At 42.2% G+C, this 12,842-nt stretch overlaps 1 protein-coding gene across 2 annotated transcripts in view; it reads left to right on the plus strand.

Annotated features, from left to right (window-relative positions):
• Positions 1-12,842, plus strand: part of cmtr2 (cap methyltransferase 2) — a 32,049-nt gene that overhangs the window by 11,079 nt on the left and 8,128 nt on the right. The window contains exon 4 of one of the 2 annotated variants that reach the window (XR_016114484.1): positions 215-524. The gene's annotated coding sequence lies outside the window, so the exon portion shown is untranslated. Of the gene's footprint in view, positions 1-214; positions 805-12,842 lie in introns of those variants that run through there. The other variant, XR_016114483.1, reaches the window with a different exon arrangement.

Raw genomic sequence — 12,842 nt, forward strand, 5'->3', positions numbered from 1 at the left:
TGCCTCATGACAGGGGGCGCTGGTGATTCCAGAGATTCTTGCGACTCCTCTGCTGCAGAATAATAGAATTAGTGACAGCAAGCTACAGTAAACAGTTAGCAAGTTAAGTGCAACCATCCAGTCATTTTTCGTGTTGCTTGGCCTTATTGTCAGAGCGGTGGATTACATATCTAAATTGAAAGAATTTTCTAAACTGGATTTTCAATCGATGCAGGAGCTAATAATTAAAGGAAGATCAACACCGGACTGTATAGCTCACAAACGGTGAGGGACGAATGTAAATCTCCTGGACAGCTTCTCAGCTTTTTTGGCCAGGAAGGATGTCATTGAAACTATTCCTGAAGTGACAAAGTTGCTCCAGCTCGTGCTCAGTGTTCCAGCTACTACAGCATTAGCGGAGCGGTCATTCTCAGCACAGAAGACTAAAAACATACAGTCGGAACAGGACTGATCAAGGACGACTTTCTTCTCTGGCAGTGATCTCCATTAAGACAGAGAGACTTGGACTTCATTTATAAGTAAAGGTAACACGATAATAACGTTTTTTTCTTTTTTTTTTCTATGCTACAGTTTGTATACAGTATATAAAGAATGCTGACATGACATTTTAAACAAAACACGTTAACTGTTGCCAATCAAATGGTGAATAAGCTACTCTGTGGAGTTCATACGTTTGTAAATCAGACTGATTACGTCAGTGCCTCACCAGCCATTAACCTCACCGCATGTCACTGTTAAAGTGGTAACATTTTTTTTCATATTTGCTAAGACTCGATAGTAGAAACATGACAGTAGTACATTTGTACAATTATGGCTCCATCGTTTGTCTTTAACTTGACTATGAAGAAAGCACTGTGCCTGGGAAACAATATCCAATTGGACAGAAATTGCGACAGACTCGTAAGTGTCCTACCGGTCACGAAAAAGTCACGCCCCTTGTAGCCTGGCGCTCACATTGTACTTTGTGATCAGTGAAGTGAGGTTTCATTCAGATCTTCAGAAGCATTTTAAAACGACAAATTCCTTTACATCAGGGGTCAGCAACCTATGGCTCGCGAGCCATATATGGCTCTTTTGATGATTGCATATGGCTCGCCGATAAAACTGAATAAATATTCTCGCTTTTTCGTTGTTCATTTCCTGTTTGGGCGGCAGTTGCGGAAAGCGTCGTTTTGATTGGATGATACTGACCTAAGGTGGCTGTTGATGTTCAAAGAGTAATTTTGATTGGATGATACTGACCTAGGTGGCCGTTGATGTTGAAACAGGTAAACTTCCCCTTTTGAACAAGTCCGCCGAGTAAAAAAATGACGAGTATTGTACAATTCAGGTTGAATGGACCAAAGGATTCTCCTTTGTGGAGAGAAAAGGTTCTGCTGTGATTCAAATTTGCAATCAAACAATACCATTAATGAAACAGTTGAATATCAGTGGCACTTTGTCAAGCCCCATGCTAACGTTAACATCAATATAAATCTGTGAGAGACAGCAGAAAGGAAATGTGGAAGCTAATGAGCAGTGTGCAGCCTAGCTAGCAGTAACTTCGCGTATGGACCTGGCAAGTTGACTTTTATACCGATCGTTTGGCTGGATTTTTACCATCCATGACGAATGGAAAGCTATTCATATTCATGGTGAGTATGAAGTTATTTTAAATAATACATTCTGACATTTTGTTGAAATCACGTGTGTGTGTATGTGTGTGTGTGTGTGTGTGTGTGTGTGTGTGTGCGCGTGTGTGTGTGTGTGTGTGTGTGTGTGTGTGTGTGTGTGTGTGTGTGCGCGCGAGTGTGTGTGTGTGTGTGCGTGTGTGTGTGTGTGTGTGTGTGTGTGTGTGTGTGCGGCTCTCACTGAAAAACATTTCTAAATATTTTACTTTTATGGCTCTCTTAGTCAAAAAGATTCCAGACCCCTGCTTTACATCGAACTCCAAAAGTTGTTCTTGTATATGACTTTGTTTTTCTTTGAAGTTATGGGCTTTCCTCTCATTATTTGCACTTTCCCCTCCAGCTCTTGAAATGTTTTTTTTAATAATTAATTTTTGGTAGCTTGCATGTTTAGTTTTTCACCGTACTGTGACCCAGATGAGCAGTCAACAGAGCAGCTACCTTTTTATTTTCCTTCCACTCATTTGTAGTTGAAAACACTGTGACAAATGATTGACGCCTTTTAAATCATGCATTTTTTCTCTGATAGGTTGTTTTTCCCCGGGCGTGTTAGTTTCTTGCATATCCAATCAGAAGCCATAAAAGGGGACCATCTTGCCATTATGTGTTTATTTTTTGTGAGTGGGATAAACAGCCTGAAAATGTTTTTTTTTTTTTTCTCAGAAAAAAACAGATGTGGCTTTTGAATCTTTTCTCCTCCAAATCAACGAAGATCCTTTCAAAATGCTATTAGTACAAGTCGATAAAGTGATATGATTGTCGTCAAATTCTGATCCTCATATGATCTCCTTCAAGCCTTTTGTAGCTATGCTTGTTTTGGTTATGAGTTACAATGTATAGGAGCATATTTAGCAGGCAAATTCCATATATCTTCTTGGACTCGAATAACATACCTCACGTAACTATCATCAAAAGCAGCAACATCTTTTATGTTTTGTTTTATTTATGATTTGTAAGAGCTTCTCCATGTCAAAAGCTAACGGATTAGACATGCACACATCAAATTCTTTCCCATCTGTACGGCACACAACTCAAAATTGCTTTCAGTAGAACGCATGCATATATTCACTAGGGCTTTTGAGGAGAGATTTGAACAGAGTTTGGAGCCTCCTGTAAGTCACAGATGGTTAGTAAGCCACTATGGCCCACCCTAGAGTGTTGGTCGTCTCCAACAATGCATTATTTTGTCCCAGGATGCACTGGAGCTTTTTTTTTTGTCTTTTGGCAATTGTTACAGTTTGATGCCAGATTTTCCATTTTAATTCTTCATTTTCTGGAAAGTGATGAATATACTATGGTTACTTGTCAGTGGGTAGGAAAGTCTACATAGCCATTTTTGAATTGCCAGGTTAGTGTGATGTGGGAAAAAAAAACAATTATAGAGACCCCAAAGTTCCAACTTGCCAAAGTGCCAATTTGAGAATGAATGAAACAGAATATGCAGATAAAATAAAATAATGTTTTGGACCAAACAGAAACTTTTGAGTGACTGTAGAAGAAAATTGTAGAGATGAGAAGATGCATGGCTGAAAGCTCCAGAGCCAAAAGTGGATAAACAATGCAGTGGGGAGCATGGAAGAAAAGAAGAGCAGAGGATGGAATAGAATGCAGGGATGTTGAGAACAGGTCATTAGATGCTTATTGATTCCAAAATACTCGGCACAGTTGTATGCATTTATATTGCATTTTTGTATTGTATTGATGGTTTCTATAGTTGCAGCATGAGAGGCTGAAGGAAAATGTACCAAGTACCCACCTCGTCACTGGGTAAAACTTTGTACAGCAGTAAGAAGATGCTTGGAATGCTCCAGGCAGGATTGACGAGGTATGAGATGAGCGGTAAACAAAAGTTCAAAGTACAACTTTTTAAATCCATAGTGGATGTTTTATGACAGTGACTTCATGTATTAATTGTGACATAATGGTGCACGGTGCGGAGAATGCGCGACTGAGTAATCCCGAGCCACCATCCACTATCTGTCACAGCAAGATGAGGCCTGCCAGCGAGTCATTCTCTCCTTGTGCAGCTGTTATCTGACAAAACCTCTTAGTTTCATTGAAGAAAAATGGATCCTGTGAACAGAGCGATGGGAGATCAATCTTCATATTAGGAGAGTAAGATATGAGGCCGGTGCCATCTGGTTTACGAGATGCACACAATTCTTTTACATTAAAAGCAGAGCTATAAATGAAATGTACAGCTCTTTTTTTAACTTGTGTGAATAGGATTACACAATGGCTGCTGAGACGTGTTCAGTGCAGCTAACTTTTGTTTGTACTGCGGTTCTCAAAACTGACTTCATCCGGGTCATCTTATTCTCATGGTACTGAATCAAATAGGCCGCATCGTCCTGTGATAGTATTTGACTGTGTTTTGGCTCAGGGCGTAGTTGTTGTCAGATCTCACCTTTATTCTTTCAGATATACAGTGATCTCTCGCTACTTATCGGGTTTCAGTGCATCGCAGATTTTTTTTCCAGGGAAAAAACGTCCAGAATAAAAAAAGATGCAGAATGAATCAGAGGTTTTGTACTTGATTGTAGCTTGATTAGTTCCCATCGCTGGCATCACCCAATGACAGCACGATATCCCACGGTATACAGCCATGTGGATTGGCTGTGCATCTTCTCAGCCCCTCCCAGCACACCCCCTCTGTCTTATCACGTGGGTTATTATATAACTCTACTTGGCGGATTTTCGTCTAACGTGGGTGGTCCTGGTCCTCATTAACAGCGATAAACGACTGATTACTGTTGTCATGTATGACTTGATGTCTCAGTGTATAATATGATGGAGTTGTTCAGTGACACTTTGTCAGAAAGTTAAGCTTCTTTTTCTACATTCAGCACTACTTTTGAATACATGGTATGTTTATATGTAGACTTTTATTTATATCCATTTTATTACTTTGTAATTTAGTATTGTAATGCCGGGTGGTTGTTATTCGCATATTTGAGGACTGGGCTCGTCGAATGAGCATGACGTCATGTAGAGAAGGGAGGACCTACAATGAACAGTCCGTTGGAGTCTGAGTTAGGAGCACATGGGCTGTGGCCACCAACATACTCCTGTATGCATGTGCAAACTGCTACGTTTTTGTTTATCATAAGACTGGCCCACTAAATCAGCAACTGTGTGTCATGATCTGGTTGGCGACCAACGGGTGGAGCTGTCGGCCCCGCCTGCACCTACACAGGTGCTGGTTGTCCCGATCAGTGGCAGACTGCCACGTTCGGATTGGCGACCAACGGGTAGCGCTGTCAGCCCTGCCTGCAGCCTCACAGATGCTGGTCATTCCAATTAGTGGCAGTCAAAAGGACTCCCGGCACGACGATTCGGTGTCGGGTCATTGTATGCAATTGTATGCATTGTGCATTGTGTATGCATTGTATGCTGTGCATGTGTTTGTTTCACCTTGGCAGACTTTTACTCTTGGTTTTTCTTTTGATACTTTGTATTTTTCTGTTCAAATGATTTTAACGTTTTAGATGTTCATGTTGACTTTATTATAATACAATTTCTCAAATACAACCTGCTGCTCCCTCTCAAATACAACCTGCTACTCCCTCCACAACTGCCATCCCCACCTTGCAAACCGTGACACTGTGCGCACGCTTTATCACGCTGAGGGACATTACAGTATATAAAGGCCCAATAACAATACCCCAAGTTACACTCTATGGTCCTCATTGAAGTGTACATATAGTGGAAGTGCACATTGTGTTCCAGAGCCCAAATTAAAAACAAAAGAAAGCGGCAGAATTGTGACAGTGGATGTGTCATTGACTTACAACGCATTCCAGATTTGAAGGTAAAACCACTTCATGTTGCTCCTATAATGATAGCTGAGCAGCTATTTTCCATAGCGTTGTGAGAAACATGAAAATTGAAGGCACTAAAAAGACCCTTTAAAAGCCATAATCCGAAGGAGCGGAAATGGTGTGCTGCTGTATCATCTGTGGTAATACAGTCCCGCATTTAAACCGATAGATAATGTCACACACCCTTCTGTACATTATGTTAATCCCTAAGACTCCGGTATGAAAAATAAATTCAGTAGATAAGGCTCATTCAATACAATTCAACAAATTGTGGTTCCATCTTAATGTCTGCAGGGGTTAGGAAATGGGGAACTGAAAGTCATCAATCTGTCAATGTGACGGGTATTTTCTATTTCTGAACAGCAACACGCAATTAACCTCTGACATCTGACCTGAATCGAAGAGCCGATTGATGGAAATGTCACAGTTAAGTGCCGTCCGTGTGTCCCTGACCAGATTTGTGGCCACTGTATTAAATCATGTTGGATGATACCATATTGAACCCAACGATTTCTGGGTTTGTCATCATAAAGCGCTAATTGGTTGAACTCTCCTCGGGCCCTCTTGCGTGACATGAGAAGGCGTGCCATGAAACTCGGGCATTCACTGGCCTCATGGCTGAAACTGACTAAATATATGGCTCATCTGTATTAAATCCCACAAGGCTTTATGCTAATCGTATAAACTATGTGATAGTTTGTATATGTATCATGTCATTTCATCACATAATTGACCTTAAAACCAAACAAACCGATTTCCATGAATTTTATGGATGTACTCAATTAATTAATTAATCAATTACTTATTTCACCGGAGACATTTCAGACACATTTGTAGGGATGCTTTGGGAGGAGGCCCTTGATTGTACTCCAGTGCACTAAACAAGCCCAAACATCCCTTTCAGAAAACTGATTACATTTGCTTTTGGTATTCCTGCTATTCGAACAACCTTAATAAACTTATTAATACGTTCAAACGTCTTTATCAATACAATCAAATAACTTAGCAGTATGTTCAAACAAAATTAAGCAACTTGTTTGAAACGCTTTCCGGAAAGTTCAAATGACAATGCCCAATCAAAATTGTTCATTCCACATTAGCAGTTCCACGCTCACTGACCTGCGTGTACTATTAATCTGTTTTGCGTTTTATCTCCTGAAACCATGAAAATGGATATTGTGGCCAACAGAGACAACCATGTTATTCGCTTGGAATGGTGTGGAGACTGATTTTTTGCTCAGTGGACCATAGATCTGACACTCGTCCACTTAGCAGTGGAAGTAAATACTGTACCGTGTTTCCTTGAAATATAAACCAATGGCGGCAGATAGTGACATCGTGAGAACAGCAGAGGCCCCAGAATTGAGCCCCGTGGAACACCACATGACAGAGGGGCAGTACATGACTCTGAGCAGCCAAGGTTTAACACAGAAGGTTCTGTCGGTGAAATGAGACCCTAAACTCCTCAATTGCTGCAAACACGTCAACAGAGTACTGTGATCCACAGTATCACATGCTGCAGTTAAAGCCAATAAAACCAGTGCCATTTTCCAGGTGGGTGTCATTCAAAACACGTAACAATGAGTAACTTGTTGTATTACTTTGCTACTGTCTATACATTAAACAGGTGTACAGTATCTTACTGTGAGACGTTACCCCAACACTAATGGTAGGTTCGCCAATAATGTGTCGTATCCAGTAAATCGATAGTATGAAGCAAAGAATCGATGAAAAGGTTTCTTCAGACGTCATCTGTACTTCTTTGAAGGTGTCGGACGTTTCGGTTCTTGTCCAAGATGCTTCTTCAGCGAACTAAAGTCTTACTCGTAGTATAGGCCCTATATATATATATATATCCCTACTGTCCAGACATGGCGATGCCGGACACTGCTATGATAGGTCCCTGCTCTCAGGTTGGGGGGAGCAGAGGACTAATCCCTGATTTCCCAATTGACCCCCATGCTGATGAGGTGATACCAGGGCCAATTGGGCAATCAGGCCAGTCGTCAGCCAGGACAATAGAAGCTATCATGGAGCTGTGTAAAACCGGTAGTCAAGACAGTTAAAACATGGACAGATGAAGCAAAGTTATCGCTACAAGAATGCTTAGACTGCACTGATTGGAGCGTCTTTGAAACTTCAACGGGCACATTGGATGAATACACAGACACTGTAACATCATACATCAGTTTCTGTGAGGACATGTGTGTACCAACAAAGTCCTTCCGCTCATTCAACAACAACAAGCCATGGTTCACTCCCAAACTCAGGCAGCTTAGGAAAGAGAAAGAATCCGCATTTAAAAGCGGTGATCGAGCAGTTTACAAACTCGCCCGAAACAGACTGACGAAGGAAATTAACATCGCAAAGAAACGTTATGCGGAGAGGCTTAACAAACAGTTCTCCGCTAACGACTCTGCATCGGTGTGGAATGGCCTGAAAGCAATAACAAATTATCGTTTACCTTCCCCCCAAGCAGTGTACAACAATGGTATGGCTGATGAGTTAAATACATACTTTTGCCGATTTGAAAAGGACACCCCCATTTCCCCGGTCTGCCCACCATTACCAGAAACTACCGTATCTCCGCCCTCTGCCCTACAGATCCACGAACTGGACGTTAGACGGCTCTTCAAGCAGCAGAAGATCAAGAAAGCTGCAGGACCTGACAGAGTGTCCCCCTCCTGCCTGAGAGTCTGCGCTGACCAGCTGGCTCCGGTCTTCACACAAATCTTCAACAGATCCCTGGAGCAGTGTGAAGTCCCATCCTGCTTCAAACAGTCTACTATCGTCCCAGTTCCAAAGAAACCAGCACCCTCGGGATTGAACGACTATAGACCTGTCGCTCTGACGTCTGTGGTCATGAAGTCCTTTGAACGCCTCGTGCTGAACCACCTAAAGAACATCACCGGACCTCTGCTAGATCCTCTTCAGTTTGCCTACCGGGCAAACAGGTCTGTGGAGGATGCAGTCAACATTGGACTGCATCACATCCTCGACCACCTTGACAACACAGGAACCTACGCAAGGATCCTGTTTGTGGACTACAGCTCTGCGTTCAATACCATCATCCCAGAACTCCTCATCCCCAAACTTCTCCAGCTTGGTGTGTCCCCCACGATCTGCCAGTGGACCCTCAGCTTCCTGACAGGACGGACACAACAGGTCAGACTGGGAAATATATCATCCACAACACGAACCACGAGCACTGGAGCCCCGCAGGGATGCGTCCTCTCTCCATTGCTCTTCTCTCTCTACACAAACGACTGCACCTCAACGCACCCAGCTGTCAAATTCATAAAGTTCGCAGACGACACCACGGTCATCGGTCTCATCAAAGACGGCGACGAGTCTGCGTACCGACAACAAGTGGAGCAGCTGGAGCTCTGGTGCAGCCGTCACAACCTGGAGCTGAACACGCTCAAGACAGTTGAGATGATCGTGGACTTCAGGAAACATCCATCACCACAGCTACCCCTCACACTATCCAACTGCCTGGTGTCAACCGTTGAGACCTTCAAGTTCCTGGGAATCACAGTCTCCCAGGACATGAAGTGGGAGGTCAACACCAACTCTATCCTGAAAAAGGCCCAACAGAGAATGTACTTCCTGAGGCTGCTAAAGAAGCATGGCCTGCCACAGGAGGTGCTGCAACATTTCTACACGGCTGTCATCGAATCCGTCCTGTGTTCTTCCATCACCGTTTGGTTCGGGGCCGCCACAAAAATGGACAAAATCCGACTTCAACGGACAGTTAGGACGGCGGAAAAAATCATTGACACCGCCCTACCCACTCTCGAGGACTTGCACACTGCAAGAATCCAAACTAGGGCGCGGAAAATCCTACTGGACCCTCCGCACCCTGCCCACCACCTTTTCCAGCTACTCCCCTCAGGCAGGCGCTACCGATCCATGCGCACCAAATCCAGCAGACATTTAAACAGCTTCTTCCCCCAAGCCATTAACTCTTTGAACTCTTTCAACAGTAGCCAAAATGGAACTGTATAGTGCCACTTAGCAGTTTTTTTGACAACGGTCCTAGTGCAGCGTGTTCTACCGGAAACAAATTCCTTGTGTGTTCTACATACTTGGCAATAAAGATGATTCTGATTCTGAATCTGATTCTGATTCTGAGATATATATATATATATATATATATATATATATATATATATATATATATATATCCATCCTATACTACCAGTAAGACTTTAGTTTGCTGAAGAAGCATCTTGGATAAGAAGCGAAACGTCCGACACCTTCAAAGAAGTACAGATGACGGCTGAAGAAACCTTTTCATCGCTGGACCACTCCTGTACGACTGAGAGCTTAAACAGACGCAAATGGAAGAATGTATGTCAAAAATTTCTTCTGTAATTTTCATCACTGTTTCTAATTGTGCTGAAGTGAGAGAATTGGCATCACGTTTTGACATGTTTGTTTGGTCACATGGCAACTCATTAGATAAGCTCTGGATTGAATTTATTTTTATTTGATTAATTTATATCTCCATTTGCAATCACGGTGACTCATTCCATTGACTGCACTTTCTTTTGTCCCCATTACACAGTAGGCAAATCAATAGCTGATAGATTAACTCCTTACATCTGTATTTTTCTCACATTCTCCTCGCAGGCATGTCAATGACCTCGCACGAACCTCCATATTGAACGTAGGCAATTCGCAAGAACAGTGGTGGATGAGAGTCGCTTGTTTTCATCATTCAAAATTTTTCCCCCTGCGCTCACGTACACAGAAAGCACATTTACTGGACTCTATATTTTTGTGCTTGTCATCCCATGGGGCATTTGTTTTGGGTAGTGCTTGGCAAACGTCAATTATTAATTTTCCTTCTTTGAATTAGTTTCGCGGATTTGTGGGAGTTGGGATATGCGACACCTTCCTGAATATAAATGCACCTTTCCCATTGTTGGTTCAATTAAAGACAATAATGTCGCATGAATTATCAATATATTTGCCTGATTGTTTGGTGAAGAGGTGTTCACAACATATTGAATATTTTGCCCCTCATATTGCTGTAAAATCCAAATCACAGCAAAGTTTAGTCACGGTACAGATCAGTAGTCGGTCACCAGTGCTTGTAAACATTCTGAACAGGTCTGTTGTATCTTTTCCTGCTTTTTCTTTTCCTTTCGGCGTTTCCCATCAGGGGTCGCCACAGTGAATCAATGTCCTTCATCTAACCAGGTTTTGTGCATCCTCTTCTCTCACACCAGCTACCTTCATTTCCTCTTTGACAACATCTATAAAACTCCTCTTTGGTCTTCCTTTTGGTCTTCTGCCTGACAGTTCAAGGCTCAGCATCCTTCTCTCAATACAGTCACTCTCTCTCCTCTGGAGATGTCCAAAACATCTCAGTCTCAATCTCAGCCCTCTGATAAACTCATTCCTGATCCTTTCCAACCTGGTCACTCCCAAAGAAAACCTCAACATCTTCATCTCTGCTACTTCACAGCTCTGCTTCCTGTCTTTTCTTCAATGTTACTGTCTCCAGTACAAACATCCAGACTGTTGTATCTTTTCCTTCAATGTGAATAATCAATCAGTTTCCCCATCCATTACTCAAGAGCACAGCGATCGGGCATATATGACCAAAAAGAGTGTTCAGATGAGCAATTGAGAGGCATTAGTTCAGTTGTTCTCTATCTTTTAGATTTCGATCTGTGATCTTGTTGCCATACTGCATAGTAAAATCCCACAATTGTTGCATCATGACAGCAGATAATCACTTTTAGTCTCTGGTGACTTTACAATGTCAGATGGGGTTGTTTTTGCAGATGAGATATGCGCACTCTGGAGGTTGACCAACGTAATTGTTCCCTGCAGAGGGAGTGGCCGAAGGACAATGATCACCACCTGCATTTGGGGAATTGTATTGCTCGTGGGTGGTTAGCACACTTGATTGTCATCAAAAGCCCTTTGCTTCCTGTCAACATATAAAGGGATCACTGCATGCATGTTAGACTGTCCAATCTCTTCGATTTATCCCCTTGCACTTGCTCATCATATTATCAAAGTTTTGGATTATATTTGTATTATTTCAATGTATGTAAACATTACATTCCTCTCATTTGTGAAAGAATATGATAATTAAAGTCTATCCGATTCTGTGTTTTACGCGGACAGAAAGCAAGGGATGTAGGTTTGTTTTATCACGCACACGATTGTAAAGCGTCGCTGTAATCAGTTCCCGCGGGAAAAAAACATGACATAACTGGGAGAATGGATTGAAAATGTTGTTTTGCCTGATCAGTTTCCAGCATTCTCCCCAAGCCCAACTACTTGTTATCAGTCTGCATTGTGTCACCAATGAAATGGCTGATTACTGCAATGAGGCAATCTGTCACTCTCACTTTTACAAATGGTACACTCCCATTCTGATTGCTGCTCCAGCGTATTAATGCCGGAGCAAATGTCTCTGGCACTCAAGCCCACAAAGCCTAATTTGATCTGTGTGCACACTTCCACACAAATAAACCCACTCTCTGATTTTCATTCTACCCAACAATATGCACATTGGGGTATTTATTGCCTATCTGAGCATATAATTATGTAATTTTAGATGGTGTGCATCAGAAAAAATGACTGTGGTCTGTGTGTACGTGTGTTTGTTATTGTGCGATGCTTCTCAACTGACTTTCCTCATTATCTGTGTGATAAGACCAGCACTGAAAAGAAGTGAAAGGAGGTATTAGGGGCCTCTTGGTAATTACAGAGCACATTAATTTGAACTACTCTGGAGTTAAAAGATGTCTGGCGGGTGCGAAAAACAATCCCTAGGGTCACATCATGGCTTGATTGGACATCCTCTTGGCCATACAGAAGACAGATTGCTTACTGGATTGAATGTTCCTTTATGGGCCCTGAACATGAATGTTTTAAATAGCAGGAAGTGACATCTTGTAAGTGCCTGAAACTTGTTTCTTGCACATCTGTTTTGTGTGATGCTCTCTTGGAACCATTTCTTCTTCTGACACTCAGTGACGCGCCATCAGGACCTGCAAGGCCTTCTCTGCTGGCCCAAAAATATCAGAATCACAGACTAAGTACTGTAATTATATTTTGCACACAGCTGTTTTGTCAACCCACAATGGCTGAAGGAGGAGAAGAAATTAATTTGTTTGGAGATTTAGTGTTAAAGCTATTTTTCAAGACAGACTTTTCAAGAAGAAATGGACATCATTAAGAAAGGTCAGTCAGTTATTTCCTGGCTAATAGTCCCCTCTATAGTGGACTCGTAATAGATCATACCACACTTTTTTCAGTCTGGATTGATTGAGATGGAACACTACTCAAGGCCTAGTGAGGAAATCCATGTCCCGCCACTGGTGAC

Source organism: Hippocampus bargibanti, linkage group LG03 (assembly GCF_051943395.1).
Source record: "Hippocampus bargibanti isolate YZ-2025 linkage group LG03, ASM5194339v1, whole genome shotgun sequence".
NCBI lineage: Eukaryota > Metazoa > Chordata > Actinopteri > Syngnathiformes > Syngnathidae > Hippocampus > Hippocampus bargibanti.